The sequence below is a fragment of the Lathyrus oleraceus genome, chromosome 6 (genome assembly GCF_024323335.1).
Source record: "Lathyrus oleraceus cultivar Zhongwan6 chromosome 6, CAAS_Psat_ZW6_1.0, whole genome shotgun sequence".
NCBI classification, from domain to species: Eukaryota; Viridiplantae; Streptophyta; class Magnoliopsida; order Fabales; family Fabaceae; genus Lathyrus; species Lathyrus oleraceus.
In genome coordinates, this window is record NC_066584.1 from 219,034,405 (window position 1) to 219,043,536 (window position 9,132).

Consider the following 9,132-nt stretch of genomic DNA (forward strand, 5'->3'; position numbering starts at 1 on the left):
TCCCAGGAGGTGTCCAGAGTAGGTTTGACCCTTACTTGATTCAGAATCCCCATGCTCTTCAGATTGCGGGCGTTCAGAGCTCTTCCAGTGTCGATCATCACATCTTCCATGAGTCTGAATGTAATCAGATGATCCAAGAGACCGCTTTCAATTAGAACGTCAGAGATGAGTCTGCCCAAAGGAATGTAGTTTCTAGGTTCCATGTTGTTTATGGTATCTCTCATAGAGTCTCTGAGACACTTGAAGAGGAGTGCAGGAAGGCAGAGCTTCAGACCCTTGTGGATGCAGTACAGAATGCACTTCTGGTCTGTGTTGATGTAGTCTAAGGAGTTGGAAGTTGAGCGATGATGGATGGTGCCCAAGATGATCTTCAGCCAGACCCGGAGGTTCTGATGTAGTTCCTTGTTCTTGAAGTGTTTTCCTTCAGCGTTCTGTTGGAAGATAGTTGGATTAATCTCATGGGACAGATACTTTGCCCTAGGATTAATATTGTAAATTCTTCTTCCTCCAGCTTTCTCCATGCCCAGAAGAGCAGCAATGGACTTCTCAGTGATCACCATCTTGACTCCCAGAACATAGGAGACGATGTAGTGATCGTCAGCGTCAGCGAATCTCTAGAATTCCTTAACCAGGTTTGTGTAAAATGGACCATAGAGACGTTGGAAGTAGTTTCCCCAACCTTGATTCTTCAGTTCTTCAGTGAGGTCAACACCATTCCTTTGCATGTTTTCAAAATCTACCAGTGATTCACACAAAACTTCCAGTTTCTCAAAAGGTGTTGCAAGGTGGATATGAGACTCACGATCAAGAATGTGAGGTTCTTTGTAGATGGGAGTGGAGACGACATCGATAACAGTTGGGTTATGAGTGCTTGAAATTGGAGCTTGCTCATTTGAGTTCATTTGTTGAGAGAAGTTATACACTAATTGTTATTGAGAATCCATGAAGATTGTTGATGAACTGAGTTGAATGTTGAAGAACTTGAATGCACGCTGCAGGAATGCCTTAAGGGAGAAAAGAACTTGCAAGAAGGTTAAGAGTGTTTGTGAGAGTGAAAAGTGTGCAATGTGTGAAGATAAGAGTTTAAATACCCAAATTAGGGCGCATGCAAAACGACACACAAAACATGAGTTTAGCACAAAAACCAAGTAAGCACGTTAAAGGGAGAATGATTACAGCTCATAAATGATGTCTAATCCCAACAGTCGGTACACTGCTCGAGGAGATCTCAAGAGACTGTTTCTTGATTACTGCTAGACAGCTGTCTAGAAGTTCCAAGGTCAGACGCAAGGTGTTCCACGTGTTTGTTTTATCTGATCTTCAGGAATACCAAACGGTTGGTTCTTGGAGATTTCTAACTCAGATGACTTCTAACTGGTAGGAGTATCAGAGTTAGATGCAGAATCCACTTTGTTTACATCAGAACCTTATTTTGCTGACTCAGAGGCACATTTTATTCAAGACAATTTTGAATGTTCAGATTCTTTAAGATGAAGAAGAATCTATCTTCAGCAAGGGGTTTGGTAAAGATGTCAGCCCATTGATGGTCTGTATCAATGAATTTCAATGTTACTACCCCTTTCTGAACATAGTCTCTAATGAAGTTATGTTTTATTTCTATGTGTTTAGCTCTGGAGTGCAAAATAGGATTCTTGCTTAAACAAATGGCAGCAGTATTGTCACAGAAGATAGGAATGTTACTCTCAAAGATTTGAAGATCCTCTAGTTGATTCTTCATCTAGAGCATATGGGTAGTGCATAGTGATGCAGAAATGTATTCCACTTCTGCAGTAGACAAGGCTATGGCTGATTGTCTCTTGCTAGCCCGGGATATCAGATTCTTTCCCAAGAGCTGACAATTTCCAGAATGACTTTTTCATTCAATTCTGTCTCCTGCGTAATCTGCATCACAAAAACCAGATAGTCTATACTCTGATGTTTTCTCATACATCAGGCCTAGGTTAGGAATTCCTTTCAGATATCTGAGTATTCTCTTAACGGCTGTTAAATGAGATAAACACTAAATAGAATATCAGGACGTGTAGCAGTCAGATAGAGAAGAGAGCCTATCATACCACGATAGAGCTTTTGACAAACCTTTTGACTAACTTCTTCTTTTTCCAGAATGCAAGTCGGATGCATGGGTGTCTTAGCAGGTTTGCATTCTGCCATTTCAAATTTCTTCAGAATGTCTTTTATGTATTTACTTTGATGAACGTAGGTGACTTCTGAAGCTTGATTGATCTGAATTCCTAGAAAGAACTTTAGTTCTTGCATTAAGCTCATTTCAAATTCTGCCTGCATTAGCTCAGAGAATTTTTGACATACAGAGGAGGTAGTTGAACCAAAAATGATATCATCAATGTATATCTGGCATATCATGAGATCATTATTAATGTTTTTACAGAAGAGTGTAGAGTCAACTTTCCCTTTGATAAAATCATGTTCCAGAAGAAAATTACTTAATCTTTCATACCAAGCTCTAGGAGCTTGTTTTAGTCCATATAAAGATTTCTTAAGTTTAAAAACGTGTTCTGGACAATTTGAATTTTCAAAACCTGGAGGTTGATTGACATACACTTCTTCTGATATATACCCATTAAGAAATGCACTCTTGACATCCATTTGATATAGTTTGATAGAATGATTTACAGCAAATGAAACAAGTAAGCGAATAGATTCTAACCTGGCGACTAGGGCAAAGGTTTCATTATAGTCAATGCCTTCTTGTTGACTATAACCTTGAGCCACCAGTTGAGATTTGTTTTTGACAACTTCTCCTTTCTCATTCAGCTTGTTTCTGAACACCCATCTGGTTTCGATAATGTGAGTGCCTTTAGGTTTAGGAACAAGATCCCAGACGTCATTCTTTGTGAATTGATCTAGCTCTTCTTGCATGGCTAGAACCTAGTCGCTATCTTGAAGTGCCTCATCACAGGAAGTAGGCTCGATCAGAGATACTAGTCCTAGAGGAGTTTCTTCAGGTACCTTGAAGGTTGACCTAGTTCGGATAGGTTCATCCTTGTTTCCCAGAATCAACTCTTCAGATATGTTGAGGCGACTTTTAGCTTTCTTTGGGATTGATGGGGATTTAGTTCCTTCTGAAGTTTGAGTGGCAGTTGCTTCAGGTGCTTTGATCTTTTCGTCAGAACCTGCAAGAGTAATCTCTAGATCTGCGAGTTTCTCAACTAGCTTTGACTTTTCAGGGTCAAGCTTATCATCAAATCTGACGTGAATTGATTCTTCCATAATTTTGGTTTCTGTGTTGTATACTCTATAGCCTTTAGAGCGTTCTGAGTATCCTAACATAATGCATTTTTATGCTTTTGAATCAAACTTGTTCAGATGTTCTTTAGTATTTAGGATAAAGCAAGAGCATCCAAAAGGATGAAAATAAGAGATGTTGGGTTTTCTTCCTTTACACAGTTCATAGGGAGTCTTCTCCATAATAGGTCTTATGGAGATTCTATTCTGAATATAACACGCTGTATTTACTGCTTCAACCCAAAAGTGCTTAGCCATATTTGTTTCATTGATCATGGTTCTGGCCATCTCTTGGAGTGTCCTATTCTTCCTCTCTACAACTCCATTTTGTTGTGGAGTTCTAGGGCAGGAGAAATCATGGGATATTCCATTAGAGTCAAATAATTCCTCAAAAAATTTATTTTCAAATTCCCCACCATGATCACTTCTGACTCAGATGATCTTAGAGTCAAATTTGTTTTGAACTTTGGAACAGAAGCTAGTGAATACAGAGTGGGACTCACTCTTGTGCTTTAAGAATTTTACCCATTACTAGTCCATATTTCTTTCCATTGACTGATGCTGTTTTCACAGGACCAAATAAATCAATGTGAAGAAGTTCCAGAGGCTTAGAGGTAGAAATAATATTTTTCTTTTTAAAAAATGATTTTGAAAATTTTCCTTTTTGACATGCTTCACATAGAGCATCTGAAGAAAACTTCAGCTTAGGTAGACCTCTGACTAACTCGAGTTTATTTAGCTGAGATAACTTTCTCATGCCAATGTGGCCCAAGCGTCTATGCCATACCAATTGCTCTTCATGAACAGACATCAAATATTTTACATTTTGTTCTTTTAAATCCGAAAGATTTATTTTATAAATATTGTTTTTCCTCTTGCCAGTGAATAGGACAGATCCATTGTTTTGATTTATGGCTTTACATGTTTTTTGATTGAAGATTACATCATACCCGTTATCACTTAATTGACTTATTGATAATAGATTATGCATTAATCCTTCTACATAGAGAACATCAGATATAGAGGGAAGAGTACCATTACCAATAGTTTCGGAGCCTCTGATCCTTCCTTTCTGATCTCCTCCGGAGCCTACGAATCCAACATCTTTAAGTTCCAGGTTTTGGAACATATACTTTCTTCCCGTCATGTGTCGCGAGCATCTAGAGTCCAGGTACCATGACTGGTGTTTTAACTCTGCTGCATAGGATATCTGCAACATAAACAATCTTATCCTTTGGTACCCAGAATCCTTTGGGTCCTTTGTGATTAGTTTTCCCAGAGTTTCTTAACACTTTGGGTTTTCTAGCATTATTAAATCATTGTGCTTGTGTATGTGTATAGTGATAGGAAAAAGGAGATTTAGGTTGGTCATTAGTAGAAGTTTTATCTTCACTAGGATCATACCCAATTCCTCTTCTATTGTTCTGACTGACCCCATAAATCATGGATGCCATTCTGCTCCTCTCTATCCCATTTTTCATATTCATAAATTATTGTGTTTGAAGTTTGTGGAGCTTGAGATAACGCTTCTTCAAGTTTTGAGAAATTTTTCTTTGTTGAATCTCTTTCTAATATCAAGGTTTTGTTTTCATCTTTTAGTTCTAAAATTATTATCTCAAGTTTACCACATTCTTCTAGGGTTTCTTCAAGCACACCTTTTACAGCCTTAAATTTTTGTTTGAGTTTCTGATATGAGTTTAAAGTTTCAGATAGGCATGATTCTAGGTCAGATCGAGAAAGTTCAGGAAATACCTCTTCGGATTCAGATTCTTCATCTGAAGTATTCTTGGAGGTGGTAGCCATGAGTGCCACATTTTCCTGTTCATCAGAGTCTGATTCTGATGAGTCAGATTCACTATCGTCCCAGGTAGCCATCAGTCCCTTTTTGGTTCTGAAGGAATTTTTCTTGAAGTTCTCTTTTCTGGAACTGTCTTTCTTCAACTTGGGACATTCGTTTCTGTAATGACCTGTTTCCTTACATTCATAACACATAACATCTTTGTTATATTTACCTTTTGAGGTTGATTCTGATCGATCTCCTTTGGATCTTGGTTTTCTGAAGTTATTATTCCTTTTTCTCCAGAGTTGTTTTACTCTTCTGGTCAGAAGGGATAATTCTTCCTCATCGTCAGAATCTTCTTTTTCAGAGTCATCAATGTCTTCTTCTTCAGCCTGGAAGGCTTTGTTTCTGTCAGACTTGCGCCTTTCAGATCTGGACTTTAGTGCTACAAACGTGATCTTCTTCTGAGGCTCATCTTCCTCCAGTTCTATCTCATGACTTCTGAGTGAATTGACAAGTTCTTCAAGGCTGATGTTGTTCAGATCCTTTGATAGCTTTAAGGCTGTGACCATGGGTCTCCATTTCTTTGGCAAGCTTCTGACTATCTTTTTGACATGGTCCGTAGTTGTATATCCTTTATCTAGCACTCGGAGACCTACAATTAGAGCTTGAAATCTAGAAAACATTACCTCTACAGCTTCAACATCCTCCATTTTGAAGGCTTCATATTTCTGGATTAGAGTCAGAGCCTTTGTTTCTTTGACTTGAGAGTTTCCTTCATGAGTCATCCTCAGGGAGTCAAGTATTTCTTTAGTTGTTTCCCTGTTGGTGATTTTTTCATACTCATTGTAGGATATGGCATTGAGAAGTATCGTTTTGGCTTTGTGATGATTCTTGAATTCACGCTTTTGATCATCTGTCATTTTGCTTATGGGAATGGAAACTCCAGCATCTGTTACAGGTGGTATGTATCCAACTGTGACAATGTCCCAGAGATCAGCGTCGTAGCCCAGAAAGAAACTTTCAATTCTATCTTTCCAGTAATCAAAGTTCTCTCCATCAAAGACTGGAGGCTTGGCGTTGTAACTATCTCTTTCATTGGTGTTGGCCATAGTTTTTCTCGTTTTGGACCTCTCTACACTGTTAAGTGTTTGATTAGAAAATCAATAACAGAGCCGAAGCTCTGATACCAACTGAAGGTGAGAAAAACAAGAAAGGGGGGTTTGAATTGTTTTAGAAAATAAAAGCTTTTTCAAAAATAAGAACACACAGAATTTTATACTAGTTCGCTTGGAAAACAAAGCTACTCCAGTCCACCCGACCAAGGTGATTTCTCCTTCAAAAAGGACTTAATCCACTAATCTTGAAAGATTATACAACCAAACGTCTAAGAGAATGATCTCTTAGTCCTCTCAAGTATACAGATTATGCAGAGTCACTTGAGGAACAAAAGCAATTTAGCAAAATAAATTTGTAATAGAAAGTGCTTCTAAGAGTAAGCAAGTATTACAACAAAATATTTGAGCGAGAGTTTTCACGTATGAGCAGCAGCTCATGAAAATTGAGAGAGAATATGAATGACTTTTTTTGTGCGTTGTTGTTGTGTCTCTCAATGAGGTAGGCTATCCTTTATATAATAGTGAGAAGGACCGTTGGAGTGATGACAGAATATTGGTCTTTGATGAGCATTTAATGTCATTACTTATGTGTTTCTTGCCATAACCATTTTGTCTCCCTGAATAACTTCTTTCCTAAAATACTTCCTTTCCATATGAGAAATTCTTTCCGTTACTCTTTCTAGATTTGGTGAATCTTCATCAGAGTCTTGTTATATCGGAGTCATGCGTCAGAAGGAGATTATGCCGAAGTTTCATCAGAGCTTCTCAGAGTACTAGTCTTTTAGATCATCATAACTAAGACCAGTAGTTGTTAGAGCTTCTGGTTCTTTTTACTGTCTCTCTTTGCTCAGATTCGCAACTTCTTGGGAGCACTTCTTCCTCAGATGCGTCTGATCTTCTAGCACTTTGTATCTGATCAGTGTTTGTATCTGATAAAATGATCAGAGTCCTTTGTTGTTGTTCAGAGTCCTGCACACTTAGAAAAATTTCGTTAGGGTGCCATTTTTGGTTTCATCCTTTGTTATCATCAAAATCCTGGAATTCTATTGTAGAACTAATTTTGTTCTTACACTAATCTTCATTTCACTTCTGTTTACCATTGATTGATGTTGATTCCATTCACATTTGAGCATTGTGTTTTGGTTATGTCATTTGGATTTCCATTTTGTACATTCCGTCTTCATCTCTTTTCTTCTTCTTTTTCTTTTGACCAATGAGTTAATGATTTGTGGTTAGCCTTGACATATGAGAGGCTTAACCTTCTATGATCCAAATCAAATTTAACTTGATCAAAGATCAAGTGAATTTCTTTGTGTCCCAGATAGGTTGCTTCTTGGTCAAGCAAAAAACCTAAAGTCCATACAAGGTCATTCTTCTTTTCTTTTGGCATGGCAAATTGTAGGAGCTTGGCTTACTAGTCATGATCTCTAACTTGTGTTTATTTGCCTATAATTTTATTGACCAACCTCAGATAGGTGTGACTACTACATTAGTTCACTTACGATTGCTTAACATAGCGCTAAATTGCCTTATGGCACACTAACACTAACTACTAATGACTAACTTTTAATTCAAGCATTTAATTCTTGCAATTTACTTTAATGTAATTTAATTTCTTGCTCATTTATTCATATTGCCTTTGCTCTTTGCTCACTTGAGCTCATGTTTATGTTTATGCTATTTTCCTTTTGCTCACTTGAGGACATTATTGTGTAAATATATTGTTGCTTTGTGTTTGTTTTATTTTTGATTTGTGTGAACCCAATGCAAAAAGGAGAAAGGACTTACAATTAGGACCTCACCTATGCTTAATGGAGTTCAAGAGAAACTAGGCCTCATGCCTTTAGAATGCTAAAATTGATTGAAGAGCAACTAGGCCTCATGCCTTTAGAATGCTTAATCTTGAAGTTGACTTGAAAGGACCCCTAATCTAAACTCTTTCTTTGTCCATTCCATTTATTGCATTGTGAACTTTTTTTGATTGTTTGTTCTTGTGTGATAGGGATCCCAAACTTGAGATAGTTAGAAGGACCATTGTCATAAGCATCGAAGTTAAGAGAAACAAGTCCAATTGGAAGATCCTAGGAGCTTGATTGAATATTTGATTGATTCCTTTAGTTAATTGCTAAGTCCAAAGGAAAGGAGCAACTTGAATCATCTTTATGATCTCAAAAGAGGAACTCCAAGGGTTTTATCTCTCCTATCATCTTTGCATGTTTAGGGCTAGCCCTTGTCTTCTTCTCTCCACTCTAACCCAAGCCAAACTCATTTTGTGCAAACATTGACATTGCTTTCAAAACTAGAAACCTAGGCATTATGCCTTTGATTTTTCAAACTCTTTTTATTAACACTTATTTTGAATTGAATCTTAAGTCAACTTTGACTTTATTTTGTGAATACTTCTAATTTGTAAATACAACTCACTCGAAGTTTGTTTTTGTGGTTCCAATGGCCACCTTTATTAAAGTTTTCATAAAAATTAGTCATTAGGTTTGAGTTATCATAGTGGTTGATATAAACCTCACATTTATCCTTAGTGATTGGACTATAAGTCTTCCATACTTATTATAGGGTGGATCCCTTACTAGTATGTTGAAGCTCTCCTCTGATGGTGGATTGTTGGTTTAGGTTGAATTTTCTCCCTTTGGTAACAAAATACCTTAAGGCTTTTGGTCAAATCAATTCACCAATATTTTTGAGTTTTTTACCCTGAACTACGAGGTTTTTATCCTACCTTTGCGATGGTACGTAGGCAATGGGTTTATCCATTCAAACAACAAAAGTTGTAAATAATTTGTATATTCTTTTCTCATATCCCCAATCATGTTTGCACAAATATTTTCACAAATACCAACCTACCATACAACTTTTCAAAAAGGGCTCCCTTAGAGTACTAAGGATGTTTTGGGTGCTTAAAACCTTCCTATTGCATAACCAACCCCCTTACCCAGATCTCTGACATTTTTATTA